This window comes from Eretmochelys imbricata, chromosome 5 (assembly GCF_965152235.1).
Source record: "Eretmochelys imbricata isolate rEreImb1 chromosome 5, rEreImb1.hap1, whole genome shotgun sequence".
Taxonomy (NCBI): domain Eukaryota; kingdom Metazoa; phylum Chordata; order Testudines; family Cheloniidae; genus Eretmochelys; species Eretmochelys imbricata.
Window position 1 is genome coordinate 121,065,894 of NC_135576.1, and position 12,016 is coordinate 121,077,909.

The following is a 12,016-nucleotide window of genomic DNA, read 5'->3' on the forward strand; positions in this document are numbered from 1 at the left end:
TATGGTAACACCCATTGTTTCATGTTCTCTGTGTATATAAAATCTCCCCACTGTATTTTTTACTGCATGCATCCGATGAAGTGAGCTGTAGCTCACGAAAGCTTATGCTCAAATAAATTTGTTGGTCTCTAAGGTGCCACAAGTACTCCTTTTCTTTTTGCGGATACAGACTAACACGGCTGCTACTCTGAAACCTGCTAAATGTTAGTCACTTTGATTGTATGGACATATATTACTTCCTAAATTGTATTGCTCCAGAAGATAATATTTAGATGTCTCACAGCTCCACATGTTAGGAGGCAGATACAGACTAACACGGTTGCTACTCTGAAACCTGCTAAATGTTAGTCACTTTGATTGTATTGGCATATATTACTTCCTAAATTGTATTGCTCCAGAAGATAATATTTAGATGTCTCACAGCTCCACGTTAGGAGGCAGAGAAGGGGGAGGGGAGGGGGGGCTGCTATCAGGTTGCTGTTAATGGCCTTGGGAATTTCTCTTTCATTTCACTGCTGAGTGTTTAATTAGATACATGAGGTGTGTATTTTAAAAAGTTCTGTTCCACAGGTGAAATCCTGGCCCCTTTACAGTAAATGGCAACACTCCCATTGACTTCAGTGCAGCTTGGATTTCACCCCACATATCACAAAAACATTTACTCCAGATTGCAAGCCCTGGATAATTCTGATATTGAGGGGAAGTGGCAGGTCAAGGCATTAAAAATAAGAGATTATGACAGAAGAGAGATCCTTTGGGACCCAATCCTGCAGCCCTTACATGATTGCTCATTATTCCCTTCAATAAGAACTTCTTCCATGTGTAAGGGTTGCAGGATTGTGACTTTGACTTTTAAAGTATTAAAGAATTCTGTAGAATTGTAGTCACAGGACAGTAAGTTCTTACTGTAAATAATAATAAGAGAGATTAACAAGATTAACTTTATGATCAAATAAGCACTACTACATCAAAGGCAAGCCTGGAAAAAGCATTGTTTTGGCATTAATATGCCACCAGATTGCATCTATTACACTGTTGTTTAAGCAATATTGCCATTGAAGCTAGTAACGTGTTCGCCCATTCAAATTTCCTGAAAGTTGGCACAAGGAAGACAAGAAGAAGAAACCACTGGGTTCAGAGCAGACAGTTCTTTTTCCAGCAGCACCTGTCACTTTCTCCCTCCGGAGTGACACAATGAAGAAGGGAGGAAATCCCAACTCAAGAGTGGACCAGTAAAGAGAATTCAGTTTGGCAAGAGTCCTGTTCATTGCAGGAGAAACCAAACACAGAGAGATAATAATGCAAAGTGCATGTTCGGTTATTTATAATTAAATGCAAAAAACCTATCAGTGTAATGTTACATGTGAGATTTTTCATTACACACTGCGACAGATAAAGCAACTTCCTGCAATATCTTTGGGAGATCATACTGTATTAAGTATATAAATGGTTTATGTATCATTGTGGGTCATGGATTGTATGCACTGCATGTGGGGAGGGTTACCACAGCTCTGCCAGGGAAGGAAAACAGTTGGGGATGATTAAGGCTAAGCACGCAGGTTTTTAGACCTCCAGAGAGCTACTACACCTCCTGGGGAGGCTTGCATATTCTGGTTCAAACTGTGTTCGCCAGAGGCCAGCAGACAAAGAAGGGACTTTTGGATAAATAACTCACGCTTAAACTGTCTTGGGACCTTCATTCTCATTCCTGATCTAAACACTGATATGAACTTGGTGTGGCCGATGTGAGACCTGGGCGTCCAAAGGGCCATACTGAACAATGTGCCAGACAAGAATAAACTCTTGGAACAAAACATGTTAAGTAGCTTTTCTGGGGAATATCTAGGGGGAGGTGAATGCAAATTCTCTATCTCCGATTATGCAAAAATCCAGCTTTTTGAAGCTATCAATGTTTAATTTGTGCCAGAGCTTGTCAGGGCTGAACCCTGGCACCTCTAGCATTGGCAGTTCATGGCCTGGGCACCTCTGGGCTCCCAGCCAGCAGCTGCCACTCTCTGGCCGCCCAGCTTGACCCCTGGCATCTCTCTCATTACAAATTAAACACTGGAAGCTATTCCCTGAGGAGTAAGCCATTGTCTGCTGATTACCTGTTACATGAGTCCAAGATCAAGGGCCCAAGCCATATAGAAGAAAGACTGGGCGATTCATGATTGTTCTGGTTCTGAATCTCGGACAGTTATGAACTTGTAACCAGGGGGAAAACCCAGTTGTGGGGTTTGAAAGACTGACACCTACCAAAGCCCTATGTTGGAGTTAGGGGTAACCACTGGAAGTATGCGTGTAAATTATTGTATTGTTTTTATATGTTTTTCTCTGTAAACCATCTATCTTAAGAATAAATTTGCTTGCTTAGAAAAAGCTGTGTGGTTGTAACTTATAACTGCTGGCAATACTCTGGTCATAGCCCTCAGAGAGAAAGTGAAGTGCAGGTGCTGGACTTTTAGGCAGATGGACTTACTAGAGATATCACCGGGAGCTGTGCAGCCTTAAAACCCTGCTCAGGAGGGAGTGAGACACAGGTCTCCACCAAAGACAAGGTGATGGCTGGAAGCCAGAAACCTTGCAGTGGGTGTCCTCGAGGGACCATGGCAGGGGAAACAGAGGTGCAGTTACCCTGAAACTGTGATGCACACAAGTCAGGAAATTCAATTATTTGGTTTCCACAGCGAATATAATTTGGCTTCTTGCACATACGGAGTATTTTTTTACAATATATAGTGTTATGTATATGTATGCATATATATGTGCATACATGTCATACACACATCTTTTCACTCACACACACACATATATCCAAATGTTAATAATATATATTTATATACACATACAATGGCCAAAGTAGCAGCTGCTGTGGGAACTATGGGCCAGAACCTGAGCTGGTGTAAATCAACATAACTCCTCTGGAACAATTGCAATTTACATCGGCTGAGAATCTGGCTCTTTAACTTTGACACTCTTGACTTTTATACATTTAAAATTTCAGCAATAATCTTGCTTTTTTATTTCATTCCTTCTTTTGTTTTTTTTTTAGTTTTTTTTTTATATTTTCTTTTTTTAAAACAACTATACTTATGTGGCTGTATTAAAGCCCCATGTTTGAATGATACTCCTTGTAGCTGTACATGATTTTCAAATATAGAACTGGACAGGGCCATATGCTACCCTGTGTTGGTTTTCCAGAGCAGGGTTTAGAATTCCCTTCAGTATCCACTTACAGTTTCCTCCATCATCCTGGTTTTGATTCAGCATAGCACTTAAGCACATGCTTAACTTTAAGCACATGAGTAGTCCAAATGACTTCAGTGGCTCACTTGCTTGAAGTTAAGCATATGCACACCCAAGTTAGGACCAGGCCTGCCTTGCTATGTCTGAGGTCAGAGTACAGTCATCTAGCAGAGGGATTCAAAGAAGGCTGAGAAATGTTGGTTAAATACATGTTTGCATCTTTGGCTGCTATAGTAAATGCTGCTTCTTTTACACACACACACCGGCCTGGTCTTCACTAGGAAAAAGGTGTATTTTTAACAGGTTAGAGTAGCCAAGGCAACTTTAGTTTTAACATATACTATTTGGTCAAGGTAAATGTTAAGGTTAGCCCTTGGAAGCTAAAATGTGTCAAAACTACTGTTGTTTTTTTAAAGGATTACACACACCCCTCTCTTCCCTCTCCATTTTTTTCTTCTTCACTCTTTCCTTTAGTTTAACAACAGCGTTTACCCTCCCACAGCCAAAGCCAGGAAAGGACAGGATAGGATAGGATTCCTGTGCAATTTCCAGCAGCTCCACCAAGCAGCAGCACCGCCTCATCAAACACAACTGGGGAGAGAGAACTAGCCCAGCACTTTAATTAATCCCTGTTTAACCCCCCCCCCCCCAATCTCCCAAAATAAAAACCGCAAAGAATATGGCCAGAGTTGCTTTAATTTAATAAGAGCGAGGCACAGATGTGTCTCCTGCGTGCGTTCCCAGCTGCTTCTCCTTGGACCCAGAGGAAGGGAAGAGATTTCACAGCTGTCCTAAGGCGGGTATTTGCTTGACATTGTGTTTAAAGTGCTGTTTATTGCCTCGCCATTGAATAACAGGCTCCCTCCCTCTCCTTCCAGTTCCTCCATCTTTCTCCCTCCTGGATGAGATATTAACCACCACAGCCCTCTGGCTGGCACAGGGGAGGGGGAGTTTCTGCACAAAGCAATCACAGCCAGAGCCAAATGCAAGCTGCTTTCATCTCTGTAACTTTGTCCCTCCTCCCCGTCTAAAAATAATACATCCGAGGGGGTCGGGGGGGGGGGGTTGTTTTCCTGGGTGGGGGGTGGAATTAGCTGTTAGGAGCCCATTTTAAGTAACACTTTAAGTTCCTAAATTAGGGACACATATCGCATGATTCAATATTTACAATATAAATCTAAAATAACATTAAATGGTAGCTCATTGGGGGTGGGGGTTGGAGTTCCTACCTAGACCATGTGAACGGTGTCTGGCTCCCACTGAGGGGTGGGGGATTTTTGCATTTCAGTGAAATTCACAGTTTCGGAGAGCGCGTCTTAAAATCTCCTTCAGTCCAGTTGTCCTATACAAACTGTGTGTGTGTGTGTGTCCTAAACCGGGCGCGTGTGTGTAATATAAAATCTGTGTCGATATACACGTACACACAGACGCTACATGAGTGTGTACACCATATGTTTATGTGTGTGTGTGTATAGGTGGTATATAACACATTGTGTGTATAGATCCTGGATATGCGTATCTATGCACACACACCCCATATGTGCGTTTAGTGTGGGGGTCTATACATGCTGCTATACAATGCAGAAGGTGTGATATTATGTGCAGGATACATATGTGTGTCTATAAACACACGTTTGAGATCTATGCGTGCATCCCCACGCACAGCGTGTCTACATTGCGTACACACAGTGATGCCTGCAAGAGGGCACGCACTATAAGCTGCAGTGTGCACAGGTAGACGGTCCGGGGGCCACAGCGGCATCGAGTGCGGATTTCTAGCTCGCACCTTTCTGGATGATCAGCCCCCCCCCCAGGAGCTGTAGATACACAGACTATTGTACTGCTGAGGCTTTCCTGTTATCCACCCCACCCCCTTCTGCAGGCAGAGTCCGGGCTGGCAGCTGGGGGGGGGGGGGGGGGGCGAGGGCAGGGCTGTGTGTGTGTGTGTGTGTGTGTTATTGCACACTTCCTGTGGTATATTTATGACCAGGGCTTCGATTTCCGGTAGCTGATACGAGCTCTCTCTGTGTCTCGGTGTCTCTCTCCCTGAGCATTGAATATCAGCGGGCGGAGGCGGCGGAGGAGGAGGAGGAGGAGGAGGGGGGGGGGGCGGCCTGGCGCGCGCGCGCACAGACAGACAGACAGACAGACAGCGTGGGGGGTGGCGGAGGACAGAGGGAGAAGCCAGTGACCGGGGGATGGGAGACACCTTCCCCTCCCCACTGCCACCCCCTCACCATACCCTCCCGCCAGCCCCAGCCAATACAGGGAATAGACCACAGCCTGCCCCCCGCCCGCATTCCTATGGACAGACACCTGCAGGTAGGTGGCTGCTGGAGGAGGGGGGCAGCCGGGCGTGGGACACCCAGTCTCTCTCTTTGTGTGCAGGGGAAGGAGGGCGCTTCGGAACCCTCTGTGCTCGGTGTCCCTCTCTTTGTGCAGGGGGGCAGTTAGGAAGTGTGTGTGTGTGTGTGTGTGATGGAGATCCGTGTGTGCGCGTGTGCACACAGGGTGTCTCTCTTGCGTTTGCGGGCGAGGGGGGCGGTGGGATGGTTGTTGAATGGCGGAGAGGGGTGTAGGTGAGAGAAGTTATGTACAGTGTGTGTGTGTTGGGGGTAAGTGGAGGAGGGTCCGGAGAGCATCAACCAAATGATTCAAATAAGCCAACACCAGACAACTTATTAGCTGTCAGTTCTTCCTCTTCGCCTTTTTGGTTTTGTTTTTTTTTTTTTTACAAAGTTTTTAGGGCATAAATCAATCAGCTGACCCCACCTTTTCTTTTCTGATCCCCTAGTTCTTGTGCCCCTGTTTGGATGGCAGTGGGGGGGGGAGCTCTTGGGCTGTGAGGTGTGTATTGGGAGGGGGTTGGCTGTGTACAGAGGTGTGTGTATGTGTTGGGGGGGAACGGTCGAGTGGAAAGGGGTGTGTGCTGAGAGGGTGGTATGGGGTTGTGAGGAGAAGAGACTGTATGGGGGAGGAATGGTTGTGTGGAGAGAGGGTGTGTGTGTGTGTCGGGGAGGAATGGTTGTGTGGAGGGATGTGTATGGGGGAGGAATGGTTGTGTGGAGAGAGGGGTGATGTGTGTGTGTTGGGGAGGAATGGTTGTGTGGAGAGAGGGGTGTGTGTGTGTGTCGGGGAGGAATGGTTGTGTGGAGAGAGGGGTGATGTGTGTCGGGGAGGAATGGTTGTGTGGAGGGATCTGTATGGGGGAGGAATGGTTGTGTGGAGAGAGGGGTGTGTGTGTGTGTGTTGGGGAGGAATGGTTGTGTGGAGGGATCTGTATGGGGGAGGAATGGTTGTGTGGAGAGAGGGGTGTGTGTGTGTGTTGGGGAGGAATGGTTGTGTGGAGAGAGGGGTGTGTGTGTGTGTTGGGGAGGAATGGTTGTGTGGAGAGAGGGGTGTGTGTGTTGGGGAGGAATGGTTGTGTGGAGGGATCTGTATGGGGGAGGAATGGTTGTGTGGAGACAGGGGTGTGTGTGTGTGTGTTGGGGAGGAATGGTTGTGTGGAGGGATGTGTGTTGGGGAGGAATGGTTGTGTGGAGACAGGGGTGTGCGTGTGTGTGTTGGGGAGGAATGGTTGTGTGGAGGGATGTGTATGGGGGAGGAATGGTTGTGTGGAGAGAGGGGTGTGCGTGTGTGTGTTGGGGAGGAATGGTTGTGTGGAGGGATGTGTATGGGGGAGGAATGGTTGTGTGGAGACAGGGGTGTGCGTGTGTGTGTTGGGGAGGAATGGTTGTGTGGAGGGATGTGTATGGGGGAGGAATGGTTGTGTGGAGGGATGTGTATGGGGGAGGAATGGTTGTGTGGAGGGATGTGTATGGGGGAGGAATGGTTGTGTGGAGAGAGGGATGTGTATGGGGGAGGAATGGTTGTGTGGAGAGAGGGGTGTGTGTGTTGGGGAGGAATGGTTGTGTGGAGGGATGTGTACGGGGGAGGAATGGTTGTGTGGAGAGAGGGGTGTGTGTGTGTGTGTGTCGGGGAGGAATGGTTGTGTGGAGGGATGTGTGTCGGGGAGGAATGGTTGTGTGGAGAGAGGGGTGGTGTGTGTCGGGGAGGAATGGTTGTGTGGAGGGATCTGTATGGGGGAGGAATGGTTGTTTGGAGAGAGGGGTGTGTGTGTGTGTTGGGGAGGAATGGTTGTGTGGAGAGAGGGGTGTGTGTGTTGGGGAGGAATGGTTGTGTGGAGGGATCTGTATGGGGGAGGAATGGTTGTGTGGAGAGAGGGGTGTGTGTGTTGGGGAGGAATGGTTGTGTGGAGGGATGTGTACGGGGGAGGAATGGTTGTGTGGAGAGAGGGGTGTGTGTGTGTGTGTGTGTTGGGGAGGAATGGTTGTGTGGAGGGATGTGTACGGGGGAGGAATGGTTGTGTGGAGAGAGGGGTGTGTGTGTGTGTTTGTTGGGGAGGAATGGTTGTGTGGAGAGAGGGGTGTGTGTGTTGGGGAGGAATGGTTGTGTGGAGGGATGTGTATGGGGGAGGAATGGTTGTGTGGAGAGAGGGGTGTGTGTGTTGGGGAGGAATGGTTGTGTGGAGGGATGTGTATGGGGGAGGAATGGTTGTGTGGAGAGAGGGGTGTGTGTGTTGGGGAGGAATGGTTGTGTGGAGGGATGTGTATGGGGGAGGAATGGTTGTGTGGAGGGATGTGTATGGGGGAGGAATGGTTGTGTGGAGAGAGGGGTGTGTGTGTGTGTGTTGGGGAGGAATGGTTGTGTGGAGAGAGGGGTGTGTGTGTGTGTGTTGGGGAGGAATGGTTGTGTGGAGAGAGGGGTGTGTGTGTGTGTGTTGGGGAGGAATGGTTGTGTGGAGAGAGGGGTGTGTGTGTGTGTGTTGGGGAGGAATGGTTGTGTGGAGAGAGGGGTGTGTGTGTTGGGGAGGAATGGTTGTGTGGAGGGATGTGTATGGGGGAGGAATGGTTGTGTGGAGAGAGGGGTGTGTGTGTTGGGGAGGAATGGTTGTGTGGAGGGATGTGTATGGGGGAGGAATGGTTGTGTGGAGAGAGGGGTGTGTGTGTGTGTGTTGGGGAGGAATGGTTGTGTGGAGAGAGGGGTGTGTGTGTGTGTGTTGGGGAGGAATGGTTGTGTGGAGAGAGGGGTGTGTGTGTGTGTGTTGGGGAGGAATGGTTGTGTGGAGAGAGGGGTGTGTGTGTGTGTGTTGGGGAGGAATGGTTGTGTGGAGAGAGGGGTGTGTGTGTTGGGGAGGAATGGTTGTGTGGAGGGATCTGTATGGGGGAGGAATGGTTGTGTGGAGACAGGGGTGTGTGTGTGTGTTGGGGAGGAATGGTTGTGTGGAGAGAGGGGTGTGTGTGTGTGTGTTGGGGAGGAATGGTTGTGTGGAGGGATGTGTACGGGGGAGGAATGGTTGTGTGGAGAGAGGGGTGTGTGTGTGTGTGTGTTGGGGAGGAATGGTTGTGTGGAGGGATGTGTACGGGGGAGGAATGGTTGTGTGGAGAGAGGGGTGTGTGTGTGTGTTTGTTGGGGAGGAATGGTTGTGTGGAGGGATGTGTACGGGGGAGGAATGGTTGTGTGGAGAGAGGGGTGTGTGTGTGTGTTGGGGAGGAATGGTTGTGTGGAGAGAGGGGTGTGTGTGTGTGTTGGGGAGGAATGGTTGTGTGGAGAGAGGGGTGTGTGTGTTGGGGAGGAATGGTTGTGTGGAGGGATCTGTATGGGGGAGGAATGGTTGTGTGGAGAGAGGGGTGTGTGTGTTGGGGAGGAATGGTTGTGTGGAGGGATGTGTACGGGGGAGGAATGGTTGTGTGGAGAGAGGGGTGTGTGTGTGTGTTGGGGAGGAATGGTTGTGTGGAGGGATGTGTACGGGGGAGGAATGGTTGTGTGGAGAGAGGGGTGTGTGTGTGTGTTGGGGAGGAATGGTTGTGTGGAGAGAGGGGTGTGTGTGTGTGTGTGTTGGGGAGGAATGGTTGTGTGGAGGGATGTGTACGGGGGAGGAATGGTTGTGTGGAGAGAGGGGTGTGTGTGTTGGGGAGGAATGGTTGTGTGGAGGGATGTGTACGGGGGAGGAATGGTTGTGTGGAGAGAGGGGTGTGTGTGTTGGGGAGGAATGGTTGTGTGGAGAGAGGGGTGTGTGTGTTGGGGAGGAATGGTTGTGTGGAGGGATGTGTATGGGGGAGGAATGGTTGTGTGGAGAGAGGGGTGTGTGTGTGTGTTGGGGAGGAATGGTTGTGTGGAGAGAGGGGTGTGTGTGTGTGTGTTGGGGAGGAATGGTTGTGTGGAGGGATGTGTACGGGGGAGGAATGGTTGTGTGGAGAGAGGGGTGTGTGTGTGTGTGTGTGTTGGGGAGGAATGGTTGTGTGGAGAGAGGGGTGCGTGTGTTGGGGAGGAATGGTTGTGTAGCGGGGGGAGAGACACTCTCTGTCTGAGAGATCAGGTCATGCAGAGGGAGAGAATGGGCTGATTTCCCTTTTTACTTCTACTTCTTGCTGCAGAAACGAACCGCTCTCTTTGAGCCCCTGGCCCCTATCAAGGCGAGGGGGAGAGTTACCCCCCAGCTCCGAGTTTCCCACGCCCCCCAGTGGCGCGTGCTGCAGGGCAGAGCCGGGCGCGGGCGCGGGCGCGGGCGCTGGGGAAGGGGCCCGCTCGCTCTTACTCCTCTTTGCTGCGCGCTGGCGGGCTCCCCGCGCGCTGTGTTATTTATTGTTTCTAACGGGGGAGGAGGAGGAGGTGTCTCTGTCTGCGAGGCTGCGCACAGGGGCTGGTGTTTGGTGTCAAGGAAGAAACCCACCCAGGGGTGGGTTTGGCTGGGGGAAGAGGCTGAGAGGGCGAGAGGCTGCAGGAGTTGAGCTGTGTAGGTTATTTCAGAGCTCAGATTCCAGAGGAGGTGGCTTTGCTTTTGGATGGCTTGGATCGGTTTTATATCTTTGTATTTGACGCGCTCCTTCTGGAAGCAAAAGTTCTGCATTTTTTTTTTTTTTTTTTGCCATTGCTTTTAGGATTTGGGATGTAAAATAACCCCCTCTCCCCAGCTGACATCTTTACACAAGTGGTTCGTTGAAGCGAAAGTTTAGCGAAGTGTTGTCTGTACATCTTTAGAGATAGAGGCTGAGGTATCTGCGTAGGAGGGAAACGTCTGGACGTGTTTTTATAGGGCAAACAGAGTTTCTCTCTAGAGATATAGTGCGTTTAGGTAAACAGCTTGATACTGATTGTGGTACCTTGAACATATGCAGAAACGATTAGAGGATGAACTGGATTTAGCTGTTGTTTTGCAGACGCTGATCAACCCTCCATCCCCTTTTAGTATCGCTTTGCGGTTGCAAGTAAGGTTGTGTGGACGCAACCTTTAAATAGCTTGATTTCCCCCTCCCCCCCCCTTATTGAGAAGCAGAATCTTTTATAATCAATGCTCTTTTTGTAGTAAGTCTTGTATATCAAACGTTGGAAGCGTCTCTTGTGAATGATTGCAATGGCGTTGTTGCAGGAAATGCAAAAGATCCAATTGTTGGTAGTGAACAAGCTGTAGAAGCGTTTAAAACCATAACCCATCTTGAACCTGGCTTGTCAGAAAGACAAATCAGGAGTGACAGAGGAAACCAGAGTATTGTAAAGCAAGTACAGAAAGACACTCAAGCAAAGGAAAACAAAGAAACATTTTGTAGTGGAAAGATATGGAGCCTTCTATGGTTTAATTTCGGCAGTTAAAAAAAACAGAATCTCTTTCCATCAGAAAGGACTAGTTAGTATATGTTAAAACTCACCTTCCTCCCTCGTGTTAGTGGTTATAAATATCACTTGTACTCAGCTGGATATTAAATAACACTAAATGAAAATTAATATTATTTCCTAAAAAAATCAAGCTGAGTTATTAGTGACAATAGGCAATTCAATGGGTAAAAATATAGGTTGGATTTTAATAGTAGAATTTTTATTATAAGATGCTTGCTTCTCTTACCCCCCCCCCCCAAGTTATATTATCAGCATTAGTTGTGCTGTAGAATTGTAAAAACAACAGGAGGACTTGTGGCACCTTAGAGACTAACAAATTTATTAGAGCATAAGCTTTCATGAGCTACAGCCCACTTCATCGGATGCACTGATAAAGTGAGCTGTAGCTCACGAAAGCTTATGCTCTAATAAATTTGTTAGTCTCTAAGGTGCCACAAGTCCTCCTGCTGTTTTTGCAGATACAGACTAACACGGCTGCTACTCTGAAACCAGTTAGAATTGTAGATAGTCAGGGTTTGAGCTTGCATCATTAAGCTTAATTGGAGTTTTTCTATTGATCTTAATGGGAGCAGGAGCAAGCCCTTAGAGTGTACTTGCTAATATATACAAGAATGTGCAAAAATAATTGCGTCCCTTTGACATTCATTGTGCTTAGAGGTTTTTTTTATATTTAAAACAAAAATATCCTGAAAATGTTGACTGGGTGTAAGATCTGTTGGGTTGGTTTTTTTTGTTTGTTTTTTTTAAAAATATATAATAATCTAAATCCTTCTTTTTCCTAACTTTACAGTTACTCTAAAGCCAAAAGTACAACTAGTCTTATGACTTCCTCAGGCCCCTACAATGAATCTGCCACTCATCTTGGATTAAAACCCAGAGCATTGGCCTGCTAAACCCAGGGTTGTGAGTTCAATCCTTGAGGGGCCATTTAGGGATCTGGGGCAAAAATTGGGGATTGGTCCTGCTTTGAGCAGGGGATGGGACTAGATGACCTCCTGAGGTCCCTTCCAACCCTGATATTCTATGACTGCCTCCTTCTTATTTTTGACTTTAAGCAAAATATATTTTTCAATATTGTGCTAACGTTTATCAGCCC

General features: G+C 48.0%; 1 protein-coding gene across 1 annotated transcript in view; it reads left to right on the plus strand.

Moving 5' to 3' along the window:
- The first annotated feature begins 5,466 nt into the window (after nt 1–5,466).
- Nucleotides 5,467–12,016, plus strand: part of KIAA1958 (KIAA1958 ortholog) — a 115,236-nt gene continuing 108,686 nt past the window's right edge. The window contains exon 1 of the mRNA XM_077816486.1: nt 5,467–5,568. The gene's annotated coding sequence lies outside the window, so the exon portion shown is untranslated. The remainder of the gene's footprint in view (nt 5,569–12,016) is intronic.